Source organism: Jaculus jaculus, chromosome 16 (genome assembly GCF_020740685.1).
Source record: "Jaculus jaculus isolate mJacJac1 chromosome 16, mJacJac1.mat.Y.cur, whole genome shotgun sequence".
NCBI classification, from domain to species: domain Eukaryota; kingdom Metazoa; phylum Chordata; class Mammalia; order Rodentia; family Dipodidae; genus Jaculus; species Jaculus jaculus.
In genome coordinates, this window is record NC_059117.1 from 2,189,521 (window position 1) to 2,215,723 (window position 26,203).

The 26,203-nt window shown below is 40.6% G+C and overlaps 1 protein-coding gene and 1 non-coding gene across 3 annotated transcripts in view; both read left to right on the forward strand.

Annotated features, from left to right (window-relative positions):
- Positions 1–26,203, forward strand: part of Elmo1 (engulfment and cell motility 1) — a 606,684-nt gene that overhangs the window by 379,478 nt on the left and 201,003 nt on the right. The gene's annotated exons all lie outside the window — the stretch shown is intronic.
- LOC123455435 lies at positions 816–885 on the forward strand. The gene has a single exon (XR_006633909.1). It is a non-coding gene; the product is annotated as a small nucleolar RNA SNORD38 (small nucleolar RNA).

Sequence of the window (26,203 nt, forward strand, 5' to 3'; positions counted from 1 at the left end):
AAGATCTGCTCACCTTGGGTGGTGCAGAGTGGACAGTTCCAAAGAAGAGAAAAGCAATTCTGCAGGCTTTCAGTCCACAGATGGAAATCGCCTGTGAGCATTGCTGCGGATGAGCCCAGAAAATGGCCCTAAAATGAGACTGACCCTAAAATGAGTGGATCTTGGGAACCACAGAATTAAAGGGCAAAAAAGGAGTTACTGATAAGAAGAAAGTGCATGAATCATAAGGAAAGGAAGATCATAAAAATTCCACATTTAGTCACAATTACATAAAAACTTGCACAGAAGACAAACTATCTCAGATTCATAAATTATATAGCCAGATAGATTTCCATGATAAAATTTCTTGAGTAAAGGATTCATTCAAAGTACTTCTCTAGTTGTAATTTATAGAACTGTGCTATACCCAATTGTGCAGTTAGTAAATGTTTTCTATAATTATGTGAGTTTCATAGAAAATGAAAAAAAAAAAAGAAGTCCTTCAAAAATAAAGGGGGAAAACATTTATTCCTCAGGATTCATCCATTAAGATTCTGTGATGGAAAACTACTTCATATAAAGAACTTTAAGAGTGGAATAATTTATACTCATAAATTAAACAGACCAATCTTTTAACATCTGGTCAAACTCAAGATCAGATTTATTAGTTATAGAATATTTATCCAAATTGGAGGAGTCACTGAGTTATTTATTGAATAATTCTATTTAAAGTGTTTTCTGAAATATTCTCCAGAGGTAAGGTAGTCATTTGAAAAGCTCTATGATGATATTCCACCAATCACACTCAAGAGGCCAAGTAGAAAAGGTCCATTTTCTCTCAGTGATGAGAATTTTGTCCAGTTCTGCTACTGATTTGTAAGTGGTGATAAAGTATATCTGAGGAGACAGGGCTTTATGCCTGCACCCATGGTACCATACCCACATGGTGGGACCTCTGTGTGCTTTTGCTAAGGACCACATGGTCTCTTACAGCCTGCATTGCATCGAGACCTGGCCAGTGTGGCAGAGCAGATGGCTATGTGCTAGAGGGCAAGGAGCTGGAGTTCTATCTGAGGAAGATCAAAGCCCGGAAAGGCAAATAAAACCATCCTTAGTCCATGTAAAAAAAAAAAAAAGAAAAGAAAGAAAAGGTCCATTTTCCATTGATAGATCATCCTTTTAGCACTGTGGTCCTTCCAAAGCCATAGTGTGACCTGTCTCCACCTTGAAAGAAAATGGCATGTAACCTTGAATTCACAGAAGGGCTCAGATCAAGGCCTGTGAACTTTCCAAAGAAGCAAGGAAGGTGAACATAGCAAAGAAAGAATTCTAGGAAAATTCCACAGTTGAGGCAGGGTGATCTTTGGCTAAATTGTCTTCCCAGGTAGTAGAATCTCAGTAGGAAAAATAATATCAGCAACAAATGATTGGTTTTCTTTGACTGAAGCACAGATGAATTTGTGATTAAAACACTTCACCTAATCTCTGAATTTAGCTTTTATCTATTTAATAGGGACTTTTTCACTTGTATGTATTTGATGTATATAACATGGTGAATACTATAGGCAAGCCAAGTTAATATTTCAGTTTTCTTCTGTGTGTTTTGCATGTATATGTATATACCTAAAATCTAGTATCTAGTGAAGTTTCTGCTATGCAATCAAATATCATTACCTCATGCTTTTCTTTAGATTCTAGTCCTATATGAACAATTTCATCTTGAACATAGGAAGACACAGTAACTGTTAACTCTGTTTCAAGGTTATGATAAGCTCTTCTGAAAAGAATTTCTGGATCCTGGGGAGATGTCTCAGCAGTTAATGGTGCTTGCTTGCAAAGCCTGGTGCCCTGGGTTTGATTCCCCAGTACCCACATAAAGCCAGATGCACAAAGTGGCATATGCATCTGGAATTTATTTGCAGCAGCAAGAGGCCCTGGCACACTCATATGCACATTCTTTCTCTAAAAAAATCAAAATATTTTGACAATAGAAAAGAATTTCTATTCTGGAGAGCTGGCTTAGTGCTTAAGGCATTTGCCTGCAAGGCCTAAGGATCCGGGTTTGACTCTACAGGACCCACATAAGCCAGATGCACAAGAGGGTGCATGCATCTGGAGTTTATTTGCAGTGCTTGGAAGCCCTGGTGCACCCATTCTCCCCATTCTCTCCCTCTCTCTTTCTCTCTCTCTCTCTCTCCTTCTTTCCCTCTATCTCAAATAAATAAATAAAATATATTTAAAAATAAAATTAAAAATAAAGAATCTCTATTCCTGTCAGTATCAGAATACTGAAGCACCCACACATCACGTGACAGCAAAAGGCTTCCGACTTCACCCAGAGGGTGCATCCAGAGGGCAGGTGGCTTCGAGCCCTGTGATTGACTGTGACAGATCAGGCTGCGATCTAAACTCTTGTTTTATCCAGGCAAAAGGCTTCCAACTTCACCTGAAGGGTGCATCCAGAGGGCAGCTGGCTTCGAGCCCTGTGACAGATAAGGCTGTGATCTAAACTCTTGTTTTATCCAGTCATCTTAGAGAAAAGAATCAGACACACTTTATAATTTCCTTAATAAATCAGGACGCTTCTATGCTTTCAGCATGCCTATGCTTTCCCTTTGCAAGTGAAAGCTGAAGTACAAAAGAAGGGTGCTGGGCTCGTCATTTTATTTGGTTCAAAAGGACCACAAACAGAATCTTATCCAACACATATTTGATTTTTTTGAAAGGGCTTGACGAGGGCAGAAGAAAAGCCCTGCCAGGTCACTACCAAGCCTTCTAGAAAGAGAGAGTCTTGAGCATCCGAGCAAGAAACCAGCAGTACTTGGCTGCAGAAAGCAGCCCCATACCTTTTCCAGAGCCACTGTCCAAAGTGGGGCAGTAGGTGCCTAAAATTGCTTCTTAACAAAGACAAATGTGATGGCCTATCTTCCAAATTCTGGAATTCCCAGGATAAAGACAAGTTTTTAAAAAATTACACAATTACAAATTACTAAGTTATGAAACAAGAAGGGACTAGCAAACAAGAGCTTGCTTCCTCAGTGGGCGTGACACATCACTTCTACTAGGCTCAGTGAGAATATCGCTGTTCATTCCATTCTCCTCTCTATGAAAGACATGAAAAGGCTGCACATGTCAAAAATACACTCCTTTAGCAACTAACAGTCAACGGAACTTTATCCAAATTGGCTTCCATGGGATGCCCTTCATGGCCATAGAAGAATGGTTTCAAGTCCCTCTAGATATCCAATCCAAGCATGCCCACCTCTGTTCTATTGAGTGTCATGGTATTCATGTCTAGCCTTCAGACACCCTCCTATACTCTGTGTCATCTCTGGATTGCTTACAGCACCTAATACAGTGTAAATGTATGTGGATAGGTGTTACACTGTATTACTCTCTATTGCTCTATTACATAGCACAGCAACACCAGGCATCATGGCTTATACCTGTAATCCCAACACTCATAAGGTAGAGGCAGGAGAATTATAGCAAGTTATAAGTCAGTCTAGGCTACATAGTGAATTCCAGGCTAGCTTTACCTACAGATTGAAAAACTGCCCCCCTAAACAAAAGCAAAGGAAGCTTTCTTTTCATTTTTCATCTTCTCTCTTTATAAAAGAATGACTATCATTTACCCTAATGAATGGAAGTTGTTTCCTTCATCTGTATAAAGAATTTTTTGTTAGTATATCATAACAGGCTTGGGATGGATTTTAATGCATAAATCAATGGCTGGTGTATGATGATTGTTCCCCAGAGAGTACATTTGTCAATGTCTGGAGACATGTATGGTTGTTACAACTGGTAAGGAGTGACACGGGCATCCAGTGGGTAGAAGCCAGCGAGGCTGCTGAACATCTTTCATTGCACTGGGCAGTCCCCTGTCAACAAATATCCGTAATACTGAGGCTGAGTGATTCTAATCTGATGCACTAAAAAAATTGTCAGACCTCCCAGATGTGAAGATCTAGTTCTGCATAGCAAAACTAATCATATGTAATAAAGCAGAAGGTGCTTGAGATCAATGTCAAAGTAAATATTTCACATAGTGACACATTCTGATCAACGAAGGCAGAGGGTGCTTAATTTAAGATGTTTTAAGTCACAATTTTCCTTCCTAAAAAAATTATAATGCAAAATCTCTTCCTGCAGCCAATTCCCCAATATCCTTAGGTGAGTTCAGAAAAAAAGAATACTTGTTGACAACTAGATACTTTCCAGTTTATACACTGAAGTTCATGCATTGTTTTTAGGACAAAGCCCTTCAAAAAGAGTATTTATCTTTAGTTGAGGTGTAATTCTGACACACCTGTGATGGCAAGCCATGATTGTGCTCATGGCTCTTAACTAGCAGGCTAGGTGACTAAGTCAGGAAGTTTATGGCTCTTGTTCCTCCTATGAAAGATCTGATATTTTTATATATTAGTCCCACAGAGAACAAGTAACATGGCATAGCCCAAACTCTCCCTCAAATATTTGTTTGTTCTCTTGGGTATGTTCAAGTGTTCCTAAGCCCCATGGGGGCCAACTGTCATTCTTGGCCATTTTTGAACCTGAAGCCATTTCTGTAGTCAGTCTAGCTCTTATGACCATGTTTCAAAGCTCAAAGTAGTAACCCTCAGGTTACAGAGAGGAGAGGACAAAGTAGTAACCTTCAGGTGACAGAGGGGAAAGTACCAAGTAGTAGTCATCAGGTGACAGAGGAGATACGATGCAACAGGAAGAAAACACTGTTAAGCTTTTCCTGTATTTAACAAGCTATTTTTTATTTTTTTTTTATTATTTTTTTTTCCTTTTTTTTAAATTTTTATTAACATTTTCCATGATTATAAAATATATCCCATGGTAATTCCCTCCCTCCCCACCCCCACACTTTCCCACTTGAAATTCCATTCTCCATCATATTACCTCCCCATTACAATCATTGTAATTACATATATACAATATCAACCTATTAAGTATCCTCCCCTCTTCCTTTCTCTACCCTTTATGTCTCCTTTTTAACTTACTGGCCTCTGCTACTAAGTATTTTCATTCTCACGCAGAAGCCCAGTCATCTGTAGCTAGGATCCACATATGAGAGAGAACATGTGGTGCTTGGCTTTCTGGGTCTGGGTTACCTCACTTAGTATAATACTTTCCAGGTCCGTCCATTTTTCTGCAAATTTCATAACTTCATTTTCTTTACCGCTGAGTAGAACTCCATTGTATAAATTTGCCACATCTTCATTATCCACTCATCTGTTGATGGACATCTAGGCTGGTTCCATTTCCCAGCTATTATAAATTGAGCAGCAATAAACGTGGTTGAGCACGTACTTCTAAGGAAATGAGATGAGTCCTTTGGATATATGCCTAGGAGTGCTATAGCTGGGTCATATGGTAGATCAATCTCTAGCTGTTTTAGGAACCTCCACACTGATTTCCACAATGGCTGGACCAGATTGCATTCCCACCAGCAGTGCAGAAGGGTTCCTTTTTTTCCACATCCCCGCCAACATTTATGATCATTTGTTTTCATGTTATTTTTATTATTTTTATTATTTTTATTATTTTTATTTATTTAATTTATTTTTTTGTTTTACTAAATTGGCCTATAAAATAAAATGACCTGTCATTAGCTACTCTGGGAAGTCTGGGGTCTCATGCATCCTTCCCCCATCAGAGATGTATTGACAGTTTTAATCTGATATAGGATAACATAGCTGCTGTGAATACATGTAGCAGCTATGTCTTATCCAGATGTTTGCAGTCCTCCTCCCTATCCTCCTGCTCTTCTTACATTCTTTTTGCCCCCTCTTCTGTGAGGTTTCCTGAGCCTTGGAGGAAGTAGTTTATATGTCCTGTCGAGGCTGAATACTCAGTAGTCACTTAATCTTAGCAATTGTGTCAGCTATACATCTCTGCATTAACCACTGCCATTGTAGTAAAAAAAAAAAAAAAAAAAAACTCCCTGCAGCTGAGGCTTCAAGCAGTACTAATCTATGGGAACAAAAGCTGATACTTAGAAGGCAGTTTGACATGTTGTACATTTACCTCAGTCACAGTAGTCAGTTCCCCTCTAGTGCCTGTGTCCCTAACTGTAGGCTTTTGTCAGGTGTACAGTTCCAGGTATGAAATTCCTCCTATGGAATGGACCTCAAATCCAACCAGAAAATAGTTGGTTGCTTCATAATATATATATCTTTATTGCATCAGTGGGCATATCTTGCCTGGCAGGTCAGTTGTGGAGTACACAGGGTCCACTACTGTGTAGGACTGTTGATTGTTTTTCTCCCCCAGAAGCTCCTTCTGATATGAAGAAAGCTAGCCAGCAGGGAGCAAGCTTCCAGGTCATTTCCAACTTAGTTTCTCTATATCCTGCAACTGACATGTCTTCAGCCTAGGAGGGACTTACCATCTAGTTTTAGTGGGCAGCCAGGAGCAATGGCAATAGCTTTTCATGTTTTATGGGCTTCTGTTTCCTTCTTAACCAACAAGTCATTTTATCTCATCTTGGCACCAGAATTTATAATTAATAACCTCTGTTTTCTGGGAGCAGCGTTATCCACCCACATAGGGGACCTTCTTTCAAACTTTTTTAACCTTTAAATTAATTGTCAGATAACATCTTTTTTAAAAAAATATTTTTAATTTATTTATTGCAGGGTGCAGAAAGAGAATGGCCGTGCTCCAGGGCCTATAGCCACTGCAAACAAACTTCAGATGTATGTACCACCATGTACACCTCACTTACATGGGTGCTAGGGAATCGAACCTGGGTCCTTGGGTTTGTCAGGAAAGCACTTTAACCACTAAGCAATCTCTCCATCCCCAGCTAAAGTCATTTTTAAAAGTGTAATGTTTGATTGATCGTGAGTCACAAGTTTCTTTCATGAGAATTTATGGCTTGTAACCATAGAAGGAAGTTTCTCTTTCACCCACTGAACACAGTTTCTTCCAACATCTCCTGGTGTCGGCCATAAAATGGAAGAGAATCTTGAAAACCCCTTTATGCTTTGTACCACAATTGCTTGGTGTTCCCAGGTTAACTTAAAAAAAAATCAAAAGGTGAATTTATGTCTGTTGTTATTTGTTCCAGAAACTCCCTTGAGCTTTCAAAGATCTGCTTTTTGAGCTAACAAAATCTAATGTGAGGTTTGCATTGTTTGTTTTTCCTTGATCCCTCCATGAGTTTCAGAGCAGCAAGGTTTACTGCAGGCATTAGCTTTATTCTTTAATTGTCTCAAACTTTGATTTCTTTCTGTTTGTTTGTATTGTTTTCATCATTCCTCTTCCTCTGTTTGATTCATCAATGGATTGTGAAAAATCAAAAATAAAGCTTTAATTCTTGATCTCATGAGAGCAGCCACAGTGAAGTTCTTTACTTGCCCAACCCCAAACCCTGAGAATAGGTCTGCATTGGTCAGGGCTGTCTAGAGGAACAGAAGCTAGAGAATGATCTATATTATAAAGTGGATTCATCATATTGGCTTACAGGATACAGCTTGAGCAATCCAACAGTAACTCTGCAGACTGGAAAGCCTGAAAATTCAGTAGATGCTTAGTGCAGAAGGTTAGATGCCTCAGCAGTCCCAATCTGGCATTGAAGACCTGGAAGATTCCTGGAGAGCTACTCATTGATCAATCCACATTGGAAGGCAGATGAAGCTAAGTTCCAATGTCTGCAAAGGCTAGCAACAACAGGAGATTACACACACACACACACACACATATACACACACACATGAGCCAGCAAGTAACACGGGCAGCTGGGCAAAAGGCACATATAGGCTTGTCACCAAAAGGGCCACCCAGTCTGAGGAAAGTTCTTCCTCCCTCAGATGATCCTTCCTGGAAATGCACTCAAGCAAGAGGAGGGTTTCTTACTCGAGACCTGATATGATCAAGTTGACAACAGAAATTAACCATCACAAACTCCAAGGGGGACATTTCCAAACTATCATTCTCTAATAAGAAGGCCACTCAAAAAAAAAAAAAAGAATAAAATAAAATAAAAAAGGAGTACTTGATATTTATGCCCAAGTTATCTATGCCATCTCACTTCTAACAGATCTGATTTTTATACTTGTAGAAACTGTTTCTTCCATTGTGTTAAAATTAAGTATAGCTTCTGGGCAATTTTACAGTCTATGGTTTTAAAGAGATAAAGGATGATGTTACAGGTGATGGGAAAACAGTAGCTTTTGAGTGAACAAGGAAATTGGGTAGATATAAAATTGGTCACAATGACTAGAAGCTTCAGAGTGGTTTAGATGTGGAGAGGGTACACTTTGTACCAGGATCCATGTAAGACTGCTTCTTGGGAGACACCAGTAGGCTGGAGGGCCAGCAGGCTGGGGGACAGATCATGGATTTTTCAGGAAGCAGACAGCCCTGAATGGCAAGGAATGTTTACCTTCATCTCTCAGAGTCCATGAACAGGGTTGTTTCTTTTTTTAATGCCCAACTTTTATGGTTTTTTTTACTTTTTAAAAAACTATATATCCACATATATACACACACACACACACACACACACACACACATATCACAGCTTATTCTCTTATATCTCTTCATTTCTACTCCCATTATCCTGGGGGCCATCCTCAGTGACTTTGTAGTACTCACTGTGAGGTCATGAACCAACCTTGCATTTTCCTTTAAACTGTATGCTCTCTTGCCCCAAGTTTCACTTAAAAGTTTCTGGTGATACAAAGCTGCATTCTTTACTTGCCACCTCAAACTTATGATGTATTATTATTAAAAAGTAAGCTCTTTTGCTTTTCTAATCATACTAGTTCAAAATGCTTTTTCCCTGGTTCATTTTTTTTTTCTCAGCAGCAATTTCCCCTTTCTTCTCTTATACACTTTAGTATAAAAGTAAAAATAGCACTTATTTAAAATTAAGTGGGGAAAGATTTGTTTTTATATATTTGTGCAGTGCTTCATCCTACAGAAAAGAAAAAACAGTTAAATAAGTCTCTTCCCACATTCCTTCAAACCATCTAGGATTATGAAACAGTCTATATTTCCATGGTCAGGAGCATCTTGTAAGCAAGATAAGTGCAAGAACACATTTCAGTGTGGTATCTTCATAACAATTATGAAATTTAGAATTGTCCCTGCCTTTGAGCATTGTAGAAAATGGCATGTACAAAGCTGATCTCAGATGATGTGGTAGAGAGGGTCTTGGACCCAGGAGGGGTTTTTCCAGTCACATTTAAGATTACACTAAAATGCCCTGAGGACATTGGCAATACAAAATTCAGGAATGTTCCAGGGAACAACCAGGGGGAAGGTCATGTAGTGGAAATTGAATTTGTGGGAATTATGACAGAAGGTAGGACCATATGTCTGTTGAGTAGCAAGAAAAAAATGGTGGAGATGAATGGGGGAGTCAGGCGAGGGCCACCTCTCCTGGCCTTCAGAATGACATCCAAGAATCCAAGAAGATTTCATCCATATAGAAAACAAAATCATGAAAATGTGCAGCCACTTCAGTGTAATTCACTGAACAGCTATTCAATTACAGTGTGTTCCTAAATGGGATTGTATCACCACAACATTAACTTATATGTCCTTGACACTACAGTGCTTAATACTTTTATTTTTACTCTTCTTGTTTCAGCCATTATTTCACAGGATGTAAATTCATTTTAAACATATGCACTTATTTTAGACTCTTAGGTCTCTTTGGTAATGTTTTTCAAGTAGTTTCTCTACTCTACCCCTCCTCCCACTGTGGCTATGAAGTTCTGAGAGAAATGAGTCTTGAGCAAAACATTCAATTAGAGCTAATCACAAGTGAGTATAGAAAGCCAGTGGACAGTAAACAAGCATATAAAGAAGAAAATAGGGCCAGAGAGATGTCTTAGTGGTTAAAGCCCTTGCCTGCAAAGCCAAAGGACCCAGGTTAAATTCTCCAGGACCCACATAAGCCAAAGAGGGCACGTGCATATGGAGTTCATTAGTAGTAGCTAGAGACCCTGTTGCACCCATTCTCTCTGTGTCTGTCTCCTCACTATCTCTCTTTCTCTCTGCTTGAAAATACATTTTTTAAAAGTCAGAAAAATTCAAAAAGGAAGAATATAACAGGTACTGGAAAATACAATGTACAGAACTGACCCTAAGTATATAGGCAGACTCAATTCTTTTTTTATTAAATATTTTTTATTACTAACAACATATTTCATATGGATACATCATGTGTTGGTACCCTCTTTTCCCTCATCTCTGCCTCCATTCCACTGGGGACCCTCCTCATTGGGGTTGCAGGTATTCCCTATGAGGTTGTGGTTTATGTATTGTGGGAGTGGCAGTTATTTTGAGGTGGGAGAGAATGCCTCTGGGCATGATGTCTCAAGCTGTGGCTCTTACAGTCTTTCCGCCCCCTCTTTCACAAAATCCCCTGAGCCATGGTAGGTGAGTTTTAAGTCTATTTCAATGATGAGCTTGTAGAAGCCTCTGGATCTCTGCTTTAGTAGGTGTTGAGTGTACTCAGTGTCTGTCTCTTACACCTTGGAGCTGTCAGGTTTAGCAAGGAAGCAGCACCCATGCTGCAGCTTCTTCTCAGCACACACTGGGTCAGTCAGGCAGGTAAAGACCCCCGTGTCTGAAACAGACCTTGTAGATTTCAGGGTCCTGAACTCTGTCCATGATGAATAAGACCTTCATATTTCTCAGGATTATGATAAATGGTAACATTAGTTTTTTTGTTTTTTTAATATTTTTGTTTTATTTTTATTTATTTATTTGAGAGTGATAAAGAAAGAGGCAGATACAGAGAGAGGGAGAATGAGCGCACCAGGGCCTCCAACCACTGCAAATGAACTCCAGATGCGTGTGCCCTCTTGTGCATCTGGCTAACATGGGTCCTGGGGAATCAAGCCTTGAACTGGGGTCCTTAGGCTTCACAGGCAAGCGCTTAACCGCTAAGCTATCTCTCCAGCCCTAATGTCCCTGTTTTTACCTATAGGCACTCTAGGGACATCCAAGTTCAGTCCCACAGTGTGACCTGAGTATAGTTTTGTCTTTTTTTCCTTTCCTATACAGAATGATGCCATTGAATATTATATGTACTACTTTTTTCTCTCTCCAACTTCCCATTTCAATATGGATTTTGGAGTTATAATCCTAATGAGATAAGGCTATGGAGGTGTGCTTTTTCGAACTACCATGTAGGATGATGAGCTACATGTAATGCCTTTTTCACTGGTAGAGAAATTCACTAATAGTAAGTAACCTGATGTGAGACACACACACTGCTTCAAGTTTGTGATGGTTGCATTTGTCCCAGGGCCCATTGTAGACCATATCATATTTTAGAAGCAGTAGGGATTTGTTATTCATAAACTTCTGCGTAACTAACTCAGGTCCATGCCACTGGCAGTCAAGCACCCTGCTGTCTACATTTCCTTTCCTGTCTCAGTTAATGTTTTTATGACAATGATATTAAACTCCTCACACATGGATTCTGTTCTGTCCAGCATATGCTAGCAGACGTAATATGCAAAACCTGCACAGTATCACAGCTACTTATGACCCCCACAAAGTCACCTTCATAACCATTACTCCAGCAGGCAATGATGAAGAAACCAATTTTACACTATTTCTCCTTGCTTTATTGTTGCTCTTTGAGGATGATTTCATTTGTCAGTGGGTGTCTAAGCTTCTTAAAACTGTGCTGTCCTTTCCTTCAGCTACTAGTCACAGATATTTAAAGATAAATTAACTAGAAATAAGCACAATTTTAAAATTGAATCACTTAAGTCACACTTGGGACCATTGCCATGTGCTCAGTGCATATATATTTCTTTTTAAAATTTTTATTTACTTTTTGGAAAGCAGTGAGAGATAGAGATAAGAGAGACACACAGAGAGAGAATGGGCACACCAGAGCCTCTAGCTATTGCAAATGAACCCCAGACACATGTGTACCTTGTGCATTTGGCTTACGTGGGTCCTAGGGAATTTAACCTCTGTCCTTTGGCTTCACAGGCAAATACCTAAACCACTAAGCCATTTATCTCTCCAGCCCAGTTTTCATATATATTTCTATTATCATAAATTTCTTGTGCTGGAGAGATGGTTCAGAAGTTAAAGGCACTTGCTTGCAAAGCCTGACTACCCAAGTCAGATTCCCCAGTACTCACATAAAGTCAGATGCACAAAGTGACACATATATCTTGAGTTTGTTTGCAGTAGCAAGGGACCCTGGCATGTCTATTTCCTCCCTTCTCCCCGACTGCTTGCAAAAACAAACAAATATTTTTTTAAAAAATGAAGCCTCTGCAGGCAGCATTGTAATCTGTCCACATACAAAGAAAGCAAAATCTTTACATTTTTTAATTATTTTTCATTGGTGTGTACATTTTATGTTAAATCCACAGTATTGATCACGTGTGTAGAAGAGATAAATTTATGTCAATAAACAAGTAAAACCACAAAATTTATTTCCATAAATAAGCCATGTGGATTACAAGTATCAGCCATCAGTGGTTAGGAAGAATGAAGTGCAGGCTGGACTCTCAAAAGGGATTTTCCCATCAGGATAGCATGTGGGACTGATAGCATTTCAGTTTGTTCCTTCCTTGAAAGATGATGTGGAATGGCCTACATGTTCATGTAGTGACTACTGACATACAGTTAGGTTACTGAAAAAGGCCAATGTGCTTCTCAGCAGACCACTTCTCTTTTTTATTGGGTCAGTATTAAAACAAACTAGATTGGCTGTTCTCCAGTTTTGTCAGGACAGGAACAAAGACAGGGTGCTAAATTTTGCCCACCTAAATCTGTTGGATCCAGAACACATTGCTCATCATGAGCAGCCAGTTGGAGTAGCAGCAGCTCTCTGTCTCTTCCTCCTGTGACCCTGAGTCAGAACATTGAGCAAATTTCTGGAGGAAAGAGACAATATTGTTTTTTTGAGGGAAAGAATGCTAGTATCTTGAAGCACATTAAACCATTTTACCACAGCATGTCACAATCTTCCCCCTGGATGGTACAAATTCCATCCACCATGAGCCTGTTTGCATGCATGAAACTGCCACTGTGAATTAAATCCGACATGTATATGATATCAGTTATTCCTTTTACTAAATGAGTGGAAGTTTTTCCATTTTTTGAAGAAAACACATAAATCCATTTTCCCAGGTACTAAAGAATTGCCCCCCGCCCCAATACACACACATATCACCAAATGCATGCGTTGAAACCCAAACCTCCCAGGACAATGGCATTTGGAGATGGGGCTTTTGGTAGGTAATTAAATTTAGATAAAATCCTAAAGGTGGGGCCCTCACAGTGGGGTTAGTGCCTTTATAAAAAGGATGGCAGATAGTCTGTGCTCCCTGTAACTGTCCCTCTTTCCTATGTGAGGACCCAGCAAGAAGCACGGTATCTGTGAACTGGATAGACCATCAGTGGTAGAGCACTTGCCTTGCAGGAATGAGGCTCTAGGTTCAATTCTTAGCAACTCCCGCAAAAGGATGCGCTCTCTAAACCAGGAAGAGGGCTCTCACAGAACCCACACATGCTGGCACCATGAGGCTGATACAATAAGTTTGGTAACAAAATATTAAAAGGAAACATAGGAAGTTTATCATACTTTCTTCCATTTACAATCTCTACTACTAAGAATTCAAGGTGTAGATGATGCTTAGAATATTAATAAAGAAAAACATTGTATTACTTTCTCTTTGCTGTGGCCAAAGACATTTCCAGAAGCAACATAAGGAAAGAAGTGTTTATTTCACTTTACAGTTGGAGCTTATAGTCCATCATGACAAAGAGGGCATGGCAGCAGGAGCATGAAGCAGAGCTAGTCTCACCACATTTGAAATCAGGAAGCAGAGAGTAATGAATGCTAGTACTCAGCCATCTCTCTCTGATTTATCCAGTCTGGGATACCAGTCCATGGAATGGTGCCACCCACAGTTAAGGTGGGTCTTTCCACCTTAATTGACATAATCAAGATAATCCACCACAAGCATGTCCAGAGATTTGTTTCCTAGGTGATTCTAGGTCTTGTCAAGTTGACAATCAATATAAACCACAACAAGTAGCAACTCTCATGGTGAAAATTAAGGAATTAAGGGGTGTCAGAAAATTCATCCTAACCTATCATGAGCATCCTAATTACACTAGCATGGGTTTCATTCCTTACTTCCACAGGGCTTCAAAGAAAATGAAAGCAGTAACTCTGGGAAATGAGGATACCGCCTGGGTAGAGTGTCAGGAGACAGGAGCCTGCACTAGCAGAGCTGTGCCCTAATATAGTTGAAGGCAGGATGAACATGGGCTGAGTATAGAGTATAGTTTATATCCTTTGAACTGGGACCTATGTGGTCAAGAGAGAAGTCAAGAGGTTTGAGCAGGGAGGCATTAGGACCGAGGAATAGGAAGGGTAACAAGGAACAGGTAAGTTAGCTGCTCATGGGCTTTGGTTGATGCTTGTTTTGTTTGGCTCCCAATGATGCTGTACTAGTTCCCTGGAAGAGAAGCACCGGGCCATGAAAGCCAGCTGATGACTATGTCTGCTTGGACTATGTAATGGTAGCTGATGCAGGTGGGGTCACTCCAATCTGGTTTGAGCACATAATATGGGAATAGTGAACTAAGAATATGGTCCTTTCTAACCTGGTATCTGTTAAATCAGAGCCTTGCTCTCTACAGACATTTGTTGCATTCACTCAAATGGACTGCATTTTCTGTAATTTCCACAGGTACTTTACTTAATGTTAACAATTTAGATGACTCATTTTCCCACATTTGTCCTATCTTGAAGCCACATGTGTGTGTGTGTGCACACGTGTACACATGTGCATGTGCATCTCACAGTCAGTCCTTTAGACAGAATAGGGTAATGCCATGAAACAGAAAAGTCTGTTCCTGCATTTGGCACTGGTGAGGGATCTGGCTAATAAGAGATCTCTGGATTCTGCCCTAGCATTGTTCACCCCCAGCCCACTTTCCCTGACTCTTCCTGTCTGAATTCCCCACGAGAAAAGCATATGTCTTCTTTGGCCTTGTCACTAATCTTTTGCCAAGGGCAGAAATACTATATCTTCTGATTGCCCAGTTTATGGCACTGCCTGCAAAATCTTTGGCCACAGGAAAAGTGTTGCTTCTCTGTAGCAAGCAGCAATCTACCAGTCTCCTCTGCCATAGAGTTAGTGGACAGAATTGGCTCAGACCCAGTGGTAGAATGGTCAGTTGGGTGTTGGCTTCCTTGATCAAGAAGATGCAGGCATTAACATCAACATGGAATAAACAAAAGCTTTTAAGGTTAGTGAAAACATGAAGACATATGTGACACTCCCACATGATGTACAGGAACTGTGGGCATCAATTGTGTTCCTTTGAGAACTTTCCTCACTGCATTTCCTTTTAGAACATTAAAGAGCATATTCTACCCTTTCCATAGGAGAGCTGCCATTTCTTTTGTTGAGAATTTAATGTGTAGGTACAGAGATTTATACAAATTAATTTTCAGTACCTTGATTGATTATTTTATTTAAAGTCTATTAGTTATCCTAACCCATTAATGTTTACCACCACTGGCATCCTTCTTCCTTACCATTATATCCCAGCCTTCCCTTTCTGGTCCCCCATTGTAGTGGTTTGATTCAAGTGTCCTCCCATAAAGTTAGGTATTCTGAATGCTAGTCTCCCCAGCTGATGGCAATTGGAAATTAATGCCTCCTGGGGCAGTGTTTTATTGGGGCTGGGATTATGGGTAATATAGCCAATGTTTGGCAGACTCTCCTGTTGCTATTGTCTACCTTATGTTGGCTAGTGGATGATGTCCACCCTCTGCTCATGTCATCATTTTCCCCTGCCATCGTGGAGCTTCCTGTCAAGCCTGTAAGCCAAAATAAACCCTTTGCCCAAAAGCTGCTCTTGTTTGGGTGATTTATGCCAGCAATGCAAACCTGACTACAACAATAATGTTCATACTGAGAGTGGCATTGCTGCTAGACATCTGACTGCAACAGTAATGTTGGTACCAAGGAGTGGGAGTGGTGTCATTTGCTGCCAAATACCTGCCTGTGTGGCTTTGGGCTTTTGGAGCTGATTTTCAAGAGGAATGTGGAAGGATTTGAAACCTTGGCCTGAGAGACAGCTTCCAGTGTTGTAAGTACAGCTTGGTAGAATATTTTGGTCAGAATTGAAAGACCTGAATGCAGTAAAGATCTATGGGCTGTGAGGTTTGGCTTTTGAGGGTGTGAAAGAGCTTTGCTTGGACTGGACTAGAAGCAGTTTGTGTGAGAGGCTTGCTGTTATGGTTGTTTCCAGAGAATTTGTACAGGATTGCAGTGCATAGAAATGGACTGGTGTGTGCAGAGGGATATGGCACAGAAATGAAATCTTTGGGCTGAAACTGCTGCCTATTCAGCTGCAATTGTATGAGAGATTACCACCATTGAGTCTGGGCTAGCTGACCTGCATTGGGACAATAGAAAGAGTACAGTCTTTGGAAGGGGACTGAATGCTGAAGGAGTGCCCTTTTCTTCAAAGTCTACTTTATTTCCCTCTGAATTTACCAATTGGCACCCTACCTTGTATTATGGGGTATAAGAAATGCAGGAAAGAAATGGTCATTGAATTTGCAATACAGTCTTGTGTTTTGGGAATGGCCATGAGCAGTCTGAAGCAGGTTTGCTGGATGCCTGCATGGAGACCCAATGGAGCTAAGAGGATAAACTGTGGGTTGTAGTGGAGACCCGGTGGAGATGCCAGGACCATGAGATGGCTGCTAAGGAAAGCTGCTAACCCCAGTGAAGTTTTCAGGACTGTGAATAGCCTAGCTGAAGGGGCAGAATTAGAACTCCAGAAACGTGTTGCTGGTTAGGATTATCAGACTTAGAGACTTGTCACTGGGTAGAGTTGTTGGTCTTAGAGCTACAGAGTTTGATGTTTACCTTAGTTGTTTTAAATCTTGTATTGGTTGAATATTTCTTTGCTACACCTAATGACATCTTTTGCAGTGTGAATGTTTATTCTGTGCCATTAGGGAATGTGGGGAGATGTTTGGGTAGTATGGCTCAGTTAAAAGACATTGGACTATGAGAATGTTTGAACATGATTGGGATTCATAAAAATTATGGGGATTTTTAAAGTTGGATGAATGCATTGCATTTTAAATCATATATGGTTATCATTTTATGGGGGCAGGGGCAGAATGTAGTGGTTTGATTCAGGTGTCCCCCATAAACTTAGGTGTTCTTAATGCTAGTCTCCCCAGCTGATGGCAATTAGAAATTAATGCCACCTGGAGGCAGTGTATTGTTGGGGGCGGGTTTATAGGTATTATAATCAGTGTCCCTTTGCCAGTATTCATCACACTCTTCTGTTCCTGTTGTCCACCTGATGTTGGCCAGGAATTAATGTCCACCCTCTGCTCATGCCATCATTTTCCCTGCCATCCTGGAGTGTTCCCTCAACTCTGTAAGCCAAAATAAACCCTTTTTTGCCAAAAAGCTACTCTTGGTCAGGTGATTTCTGCCAGCAATACGAACCTGACTGCAACACCCATTTATATCGGACACTCCATTCTCCTCTGGTTTCTACAAACTCAGGCTACGAAGTGACCTTTGCTCTTTTGTAAACGTAAAATTCTTGGAATTCCGTTTTGCATGGCTCCTGCCATGGGAGTCCAAGCCTTGATGATGCCTCCTCTGTATCATTAGATCCATGACATCAGCTTCCTCCTCTCTTACATCTATTATTTTTGTTTATTTTTACTTATTTATTTGTTTGTTTATTTGAGAGAAACAGACAGAGAGAGAAAGAGGCAGAGAGAGAGAAAAAGAGAGAATGGGCATGCCAGGGCCTCCAGCCACTGCAAATGAACTCTAGACACATGCACCACCTTGTGCATCTGGCTTACATGGGTCCTGGGGGATCGAGCCTTAAACCAGAGTCCTTAGGCTTCACAGGCAAGCACTTATCTGCTAAGCCATCTCTCCAGCCCCTCTTACATCTATTTGTAAAACAAAATCTCACATTCAAAATGTGTGGCTCTTATTCATGGACTTTGTCCTCATTTTCCATCGTTCCCTAGAACTAAACTCAGATTATAATGATCCTGCCATTTGGACAGTATCAGACATCTTTGAAGGGACTGTTGATATGTTGTTAAGGCTACCAAAACAGAAAACACTGATTTAGTGTTACATATCATAAATTATTTTTTTCACAATCCTAGAAACTAGAAGACTATAATCAGGATGTCAGTGTGGCTGATTTCCTCCTAGAGCCTCTTCCCTGGGCTTGAAGATGCTATCTTCTCCCTGAGTTTCAGAAGACTTTCCGTGTACCTATGGTACAGCCTCCTTCTCACATTGAATAATAGCATTCTTTTTTCTTACTTACATCTTTTATAAGCCTTATCTCCAAAAACAATATTCTGAAGTACTTGGGGTTAGGACTTCAACCTATACAGGGACACACAACTCAATACATGTTATTATTACATTTTCTTTTTTGACTTGTAAAATGTACTTCTTATGATTATGCTGAAGATGGCATGTTTTTTTATAGCATTATCTTCCACATGACCATCAGAGCACATGTATGGCAGTGGTGAACTTAATGATAAAACGTATCTCTACAGAACAAAATATCTAAACATCTGTATTAAAACTTGAAACACCTTTCATTTTGCCTATATGTTAAAGAAAACATTTAAAAGTATCTCACTTTTTAAAAGCTTGGTTTTGAGTGGTTTTTATGTATCCATATTTTTCTACAATAGGTCATCTAGTGATTAGATTTGAGAAATTAATTGTTTTTTATAGAAAGCAAATTATTAATTCGAAGAGATCAGGAAGGGTTGATTTCAAAGGCCATAAAGTACTTTGGAGGAGGCAGGGGTTACATCTTGATTATAGTGGTAAGTTCATACCCTGTATTTGTCAAATCATGACAGTGTCAGTTTTATTACCTGTATACTCGTATTTCAATAAACATGACACTTAAGGCAAAAAAAAGTGACAATCCTGTATCTTTTAGGTGTTTGTCTCCCAAATTTTCATTCATGATGCTGATAGCAAAGCTTGGTTTTCATAGATCTCTTTTTTCCTAAAGCACTCAGAGTGCTATGAGCATGATCCAGCCCTATGAGTGCCTCTGAGGCACATAAATGGCAAGTATTTTTATCTTACTAGAGAAAAAGCAGAACTCACAGCCAACCAGTATGGGCTGACCCAGTACCTGCTCTGCAGTGCTTCCCTACCACCATTAGCCTACGCTGCACAGAGCCACATACCAAGGTGCATCCTTTGCAGGCAGACATCTTTGCATGCAGTTCAGAGCATGCAAGGTGACAGTGACAATGAATTCTGAGCCTGAATGTAAATGGAATTTGAGATGAACACATGCAGAACTATAGATGAATTAGATCTTAGCTATCCTTTGGTCCAATTCAAATGCCAATTCCTTTAGGAAACTAATATCCCCTCCCTGAGACTTTATGAGTCTTTTATCTGTTCTTTATAGTACCATTGTACCCATTACCCATGGGTTCACTTTCTACAGTTTTGGTCACTCATAATAAACAATGGCATAAAAGATTAAATAGAAAATTACAGAATAACCAGTTCTCAGGACAGGGGCATAAAAGCAAGTCTGTCACACAAATTGCTTCTGGCCCAGTCCAAGCAAAGCTCTTTCTCACCCTCATAAGCCAAACCTCACAGTCCATAGTTCTTACTGCATTCAGGTCTTTCAACTCTGACCAGAATAGTCCATCAAGCTATACTTACAGCACTGCAAGCTGTCTCTTAGGCCAAGGTTTCAAACTCTTTGGGCTTTATATTGCACCCTGTCCTTATTAAGGTGATGACACTTATTTAGCAGCATCCTGCTACATCATCCCTGGGATGTGATTTCCCTTTACCCAGTATCCTCATCATATATACTATCTTTCCATTAGTTATTTAGTAGTCGTTTCAGTTATCAGCCAGCTGTCATAGTATCACAATGCTTGTCTTCAGAGTAACCTTACTTACTTAATAATGGGCCCAAACTTCAAAAATAGTGATGCTGGAAATTAGGACATGCCAAAAAGAAGCCATAAAATGCTTCCTTTACCTGAAAAAGAAAAGTTATTTAAATTTTGTTTTTATGTATGTGTGTAGGTGGGGTCATATATGCCAGATCTCTTGCCAGTGCAAATGGAATGCCAGATACTTATACCATTTTGCATATAGTTTTATGTAGGTGGCTGGGGAATTGAGCCCAGACTGATAGGCTTTGCAAGCAAGTGCCTTTAACCACTGAGCAATCTCCCGGTTCCTAAGATAGCAAAGTTTTTGACTTTATCCTGAGCATGTATATACAGGAAGAGTATATGACTTATCTATAGTCTGGTGCTTTCCTTGTTGCTGGTTGGAATTATCAGACTTGGAGATTTGTCCCTGGCTAGAGTTGTTGGACTTGGAGCTACAGAGTTTGAAGTTTGCCCTATTAAAATCTTATATTGGTTGATTATTTCTTTGCTATTCCAGTGCCATCTTTTGCAGTATGAGTGTCTATTCATTGTCATTATGGTTTTGAGGGGATTTTTTACTATTATGGCTCAATTAAAAGACCTTGGATTATGGGGATGTTTGAATATCATTGGGATTGCTAAAAACTATGGAGACTTTTAAAGTTGGATGAATGCATCGCATTTTATTTCATATATAGTCATCAGTTTATGTGGGCCAGGGGCAGAATGTGGTGGTTTGATTCAGGTGCCCCCCATAAACATAGGTGTTTTCAATGCTAGGTTTATAGCTGATGGAAATTTGGGAATGAACACCTCCTAGAGGCAGTGTATTGTTGGAGGTGGACTTATGGGTATTATATAGCCAGTTTCCCTTTGCTAGTGTTTGGCACACTCTCCTATTGCTATTGTCTACTTTATGTTGCCAGAGGATAATGTCCACCCTCTGCTTATGCCATCGTGGAGCTTCCCTTTGAGTCTGTTAGCCAAAATAAACCCTTTTTCCCAAAATCTGTTCTTGGTAGGGTGATTTCTGCCAGCAGTGTGAACCTGACTACAACACTTGGATAAAAGTCGCTTTAAATAGGCTGCTTGTCAAAAAAACAAGTAATGCTAGTTCTCAAACTGCCCCCTGTGTTTCCCTTTCCCTTGCTCACTTAGATGTTTTTAACAGTGCCAATAAAGCCTGCAAAACATGGATAATGGAAGACAAGCTCTTTTTGTCACAAGCATGAACCATGAGTCATCTTTTCTGACTCACCTTGAGCATACAAAGGAAGCCAATCAGTGGGGTGCACTCTAATGGGATGTCTCTTCAGTGACTCATGTGGGCCTGGAATGAGGACCTTGAACTAAGCCAAACAAATTTATTTTTAAATAAAGGAGGGAACATTTCCTGGGACAGTATGATGGTGAGTCCTACACACTTGCTGGTTTATTTTAAGTCCAAATCCTGAAATGTGTGGGCATGGTCTCCACGGAGCCCTCTCTTGTGGTCATGTTTTGTTTTGTCACGTTTGAGAAGGTTGCTTAGTGATTAGCTGGCACATATGCCACTCCCTTTAGACTGTCATCTGTCTTGCACTTGTGCCACTCCCTCTAAACTGTCTTCTAGACTTGCACACCCAAGTATTAATTTTCCCATAGTATTGGACAAATAGATCTTGCTTTCTGAGGTCTTAGTAGCTATCAAATAATTGTGAAGGTTCTCAAGGACTCCACTCCTACTTACTTGTCCATGCCTTAGTATTCTTACCTGTACAATGGGGCAACAGCAGTTGTACCAATTCATGACAATGTCATGAAAAGAAAAGAAAATATTTTTAAGAAAACAGTTCCTTACACACAGCAATTTTGATGTCTGAAGTAAGTAGTGGTACCACTTTTCTGTCTTTGGTTGAGTTTGTTATCTACATTCTCAAAGAAGTAAGAAAGCAGACAGAAGAAGGGTAAGCAAGCAGTTTTATGGAAGAAAGAAAAGAACAGACGCTCTCTGCATTAGCAAACAGGGAATCCAAATACCTTGTCAAGATGGAAACCTTGTATATGGAGGGTTTTATATATAGGGAGGGGAACAATGAAAGTCCTTTGATTGGTCTAAAGAAGAGCCCACCAGTCTGGATAGGGCCCTCAACTAAGTCTGAAGTCTTTTTATCCTTCCCTTTCTCCTTTTGGATGTCACACAGTGTGGGTCAGCATTTTTGCCTGAAATAGTCTGTATCATTGGATTTTTCTGATGGGGGCCATTGGTGCCCCAGGGCCTTCTTATCAGGAGATTCCAATATGGGTCTTGGAAGTTTGTCATGACTGTAGGCTGACCCAACAGGATGTTTTCACAGGATGCTACCAGTGTTTGTGAAGGCATGTAGATTTTTTTTTTTCCATTTAGGCCTGTGAGTCTGACTAACTGACACAGAATGGAGGCATCCTTGCTCTTCGTTCCTACCAGTAGCTCACCTTTCTAGACATCTTTCCTACTTTGCTGAAGCAGATGTGCAAGTGTCATGTTATTCAGATTATGTCCTTTGCAGGGTGTCCAGCCAGCTGTGATTGGCTTGATATTTAATTTCTTATCTTTCTGTTTGCTTTTTTTTTTGTTTGTTTGTTTTATTTTTTGAGGTAGGGTCTTGCTTTAGCCCAGGCTGACCTGGAATTCACTATGTAGTTTCAGAGTGGCCTTGAACTCACACCTCTGCCTCCTGAGTGCTGAGAATAAAGGTGTGTGCCACCTTGCCCGGCTCAGCTTTCTTTTCTCGTTCATCCATTCCTTCCTTAAAATATTTGCATACATACATACATACATACATACTTGGGCTGGAGGAATGGCGTAGTGGTTAAGGCGCTTGCCTACAAAGCCAAAGGACCTCAGTTCAATTCCCCAGGACCCACATAAGCCAGAAGCACAAGGTGGCACATGCATCTAGAGTTCATTTGCAGTGGTTGGAGGCCCTGGCATACCCATTCTCTCTCTCTCTCTCTCTCTCTCTCTCTCTCTCTCTCTCTCTCTCAAATAAATAAATAAAAACAAATGTTTTATTTATTTATTTATTTACTTCAGAGAGAGAGGGGAGCAGAGAGAAAGAAAGAATAGGCACGTCAGGGTTTCTAGCCACTGTAATACGACTCCAGATGTATGTACCACCTTGTGCAGTTGGCTTTATGTGGGTACTGGGGAATTGAACCTGGCTCCTTTGGCTTTGCTGGCAAGTATCTTAACTGCTAATCCATCTCTCCAGCCCCATTACTTCTTTTTTTTCTTATTTTCTTTATTGGTCTAATATCAGTCAAGTGCCTGTATGAAACTTAACCTTTTCCTAAATCATTGCAGTGCCTGAGGAGGTGCCTCTCAGGTCTCAGTGCTCTGTCCACATGGCTGGTCTTTGTGTGCCCTCTTGAATACCCTCCCACATGATCTTGAGCAACAGAAAGTGAATGGTGCTTATGCTTTCTTATTTAAGGAACTGAAAGATCTGAGGCCAAGCTGTTAGAAATGTAACTCCTTTTCTGTTTGCTGATAGGAATCTCTTATCCTCACAAATCCAATATTGCTAAGAGCATGATTTCTAGTGGATTATTCCCTCATATCACCCACATCTCTCTTAACTCTGCCACCCAGGGTGAATGCACCATTACACTGTTAAGCAAGCCTTGAGGCCAGACATTCACCCTACAGGATGAGAAGGGCCTATGATGAGTCCTACATTCAGTGCTCCCATGCAGAACTTCTCCCTGGTAAATGATGCAAGAGATGGGTGCTAAGGAAAATCCCCTTGTTGGGGACAAGGTGGTAAATGATGTAAGTGATGGGTGCTCAGGAAATCCCCTTGATGGAGACCAGGAGGTAAATGATGCAGGTGATGTGTGCTAAGGAGCATCTCCTTGCTGGGGATGAGATGTTGATCTGCAAAGGAGAGTTGACTCTGAATTTTTTATATTTTAAATTTTTATGTATTTGTTTATTTGAGAGAGAGAAAGAGGAAAAATGGCACATCAGGGACTCTTCCTACTGCAGATAAACTCTGGATGCATGCATCACTTTGTGCATCTGGCTTTACATGGGTACTGGGGAATTGAACCCAGGCCACCAGACTTTGCAAGAAAATGCCTTTAACTTGAATTTGTGTAAGAAATTTGCTTCTTTCATAATGTTCTTCATTGTTCTCTTTTTATGGGGATCTATATAATGTTTTGAACAGCAAAGTAACAGCACTTGGAAGCATAGGGATGGGATAAATATATATCAGGAGTTGGCAAAGTACTGGCCAATCAAACCTACTATTTGTTTTGTTTTTCCAGTTCCCTCCCTCTCTCCCTCCCCCTTCCTTTCCCTCTCTCTCTCTCTCTCTCTCTCTCTCTCTCTCTCTGGAACTCACTATGTAGTCTCAGGGTGGCCTTGAACTCATAGCAATACACCTATCTCTGCCTCCCGAGTGCTGGGATTAAAGGCGTGCGCCACCACGCCCAGCTCCAGTTTCTCCCTTTTAGGTTCAGTTTCAGAAAGTTGGGGAGGCAGGAGATTAGGTTATTTTGAAAGGTGATCTATGTAATACTGTTAAGGTGTGTGTGATGTGAAACCTCCTTGAACAAGTGCTATCTAACCCCACTACAGGATGACTAGGATGTGGTTGCACATAAGCTGGACTATACTCTTTGTGTCCCATGTGCCAAACTGATGTAACAACAAACATATAGGGAGCAAGGTGTGGTGGCTCATGCCTTTAATCCTAGCATGCAGGAGGCTAAATTAGAGTGATGGTTATAAGTTCAAGGCTAGTCTGGATGCTAAGGAGTTTGTTCCAGGTCATCTTAGGCTAGAGTGAGACCCTGCCTTAAAAAATCAAATCAAAACAAAAAGAATCATAGAAAAGCTGTAGAGACAGCTCAGTGGTTGAGTACACCCTGCACAAGCATGAGGACCAGCAGGGGCCTGAAACTGCTGAGTTGAATTCCCAGAACCCATGGAAATCACTGAACACGTCCAAGAACATATATCACCCAAAGGTGCAGGACACGGAGCCTGGAGAACTGGAGAATCACTGGGGCTTCCAGAACCACCCAAGCTCTGGAGTCAGTGAAGAAATACCCTCTCAAGGGAACAAATGGGAGAGCAGTGGAGGACAACTGCCATTCGCCTCTGACCTCTGTATACACACAGGGTACCACATCTCCACACCCACATGCATATACCACCCACATACATACCAAGTTATACTTAATATGTACTAATGCTCATGTACCAAAAATAAACATAGAAGAAAAATGAGAAGCTGGAGACATGAGGAAGAAGGAGACCATGACAGAGGGTATGGCTGTGCATTACTGAAAAGAAAAGAAAAAAAAACAAGCCAAAAGTAACTAAGTTGTGGCCTTGTTTCCTGAGTGCTCATTTCTTATGGGGATCCTAGCAAACAGAGCAAATGAAAAGTCTGTGAAGAAAAGGAAGCAGGCAAAGCTTCAGAGGTAAAGCACCTACAAAATCAGCTGAGGAAGACAGTTCAGGCATTCCCTTGGGGGGTGGATCTAAGTATATAGACACAACCCAGGAATGTTGGCTTGAAAAAGAAGTAGAAAGTATGATTGACTTCAAGGTTTACTCATAGGACAGAGAAAACTTAGCAGTGGCGGCATGCCTGCTCTTGCTAACACATTTGCATTTTGCTTGGTCCATGCGCACCAGTGTTTTCTGTTATATCATCACTTCTCAGGGGAGGAACTTCTTAGTGATGAATACAGAAAGTACATGTGCTCTGAGCAAGCCTTGGCATGTCATCAGTCCTTGAATTCACATTCATCCTTGTCAGGAGCATTTTTTAAAATTTATTTATGAGAGACAGAGAGGGGGCCAGCAGATTGAGAGAGAGAGAATGGGAACGCCAGGGCCTCCAGCTGCTACAAATGAACCCTAGACACATGTGCCACCTTGTACATCTGGCTTTACGCAGGTACTTGGGAGTTGAACCAATGTCCTTGGGCTTTGCAGGTAAGTGACTTAACCACTAAGCCATCTCCCCAGCCCAGGAGCACTTATTTTTAACCTGTTTGATCAATTCCTTATGCTGGGCTAATGTTATGAGCTCTAAACCAATGGTTAATAATTGGAGTCATGTGACAGCCTTGACCAATGCAAACGGTTTTTGTTGGCTCTTCATTGATGTACATCCCAGTTTGTCCAGGCCAGTGAACCCTTGAATGCCCTTCTCACATGGTTGGATGGGCAGTTGGTTATAGCCATGCTAAAAGTGCTGTATGGCA